This window comes from Carlito syrichta, unplaced genomic scaffold (genome assembly GCF_000164805.1).
Source record: "Carlito syrichta isolate Samal-C Ts95f unplaced genomic scaffold, Tarsius_syrichta-2.0.1 Scaffold144572, whole genome shotgun sequence".
NCBI lineage: Eukaryota > Metazoa > Chordata > Mammalia > Primates > Tarsiidae > Carlito > Carlito syrichta.
The window spans coordinates 12,752-13,623 of NW_007088668.1; positions in this window are offsets into that span (position 1 = coordinate 12,752).

Here is an 872-nt window from a genome sequence, read left to right on the forward strand (position 1 = left end):
CTCAGCCTTCCAAGTAGCTGGAGCTACAGGCACATGCCACCATGCCCGGCTAATTTTTTAGATTTATTGTAGAGATGAGGGCTCGCCAAGTTGCCCAGGCTGGTCTCGAACCCGTAGGCTGAGGCAATCCTCTCACCTTGGCCTCCCACAGTGTTGGGATTATAGGCATGAGCCACCATACCCGGCCACCTATACACGTTTTAAGAGATGTTATCTATGTTTTATTTTTAGTTCACCATAATCAGAAGTGTCTGGACACTGATGGCAACCACCTTGAGCACCTGTAGTAATTGCTGAAGTCAAACGTGACTTCTGTTCATCTATCATTTTAATAGTTGTTTCCTTTCTTGAAATGTGCATTTTTTTTGGACTCTGTAATTTTGCAGTGTAGGTTAAGTGACCTATTCCATGAGCTAGGAAGGGTGCTGCAGGTATCTCATCGCATGTTCTGATTACCATCTCTCAACCATTTTTTTTGAGTTGGGGGTCTTACTCTGTCACCTAGGCTGGAGTGCAGTGGCATGATCACAACAACCACGGCTCAGGCAGCTTCAGCCTTGACTCAGGCAATCCTTCTACCTCAGCATCCCGAGGAGCTGGACTGCAGGTGCATGACACACACCTGGCTAAGTGTTTTTATTTTTTGTAGAGATGAGGTTTCAATATGTTGCCCAGACCGGTACTGAGCTCCTGGGCTCAAGCAATTCACCCACCTCAGCCTCCCAAAGGGCTGGGATTACAGGCATGAGCCACCGGCCTGGCCTCTCAACCTTTTTTGTTTTATTTTTTTTGAGTTGGAGTCTCACTCTGTCGCCCAGACTGGAGTGCAGTGGCCGCTCCCGGCCACCGCAGCCTCGACCTGCTGGGGTCCG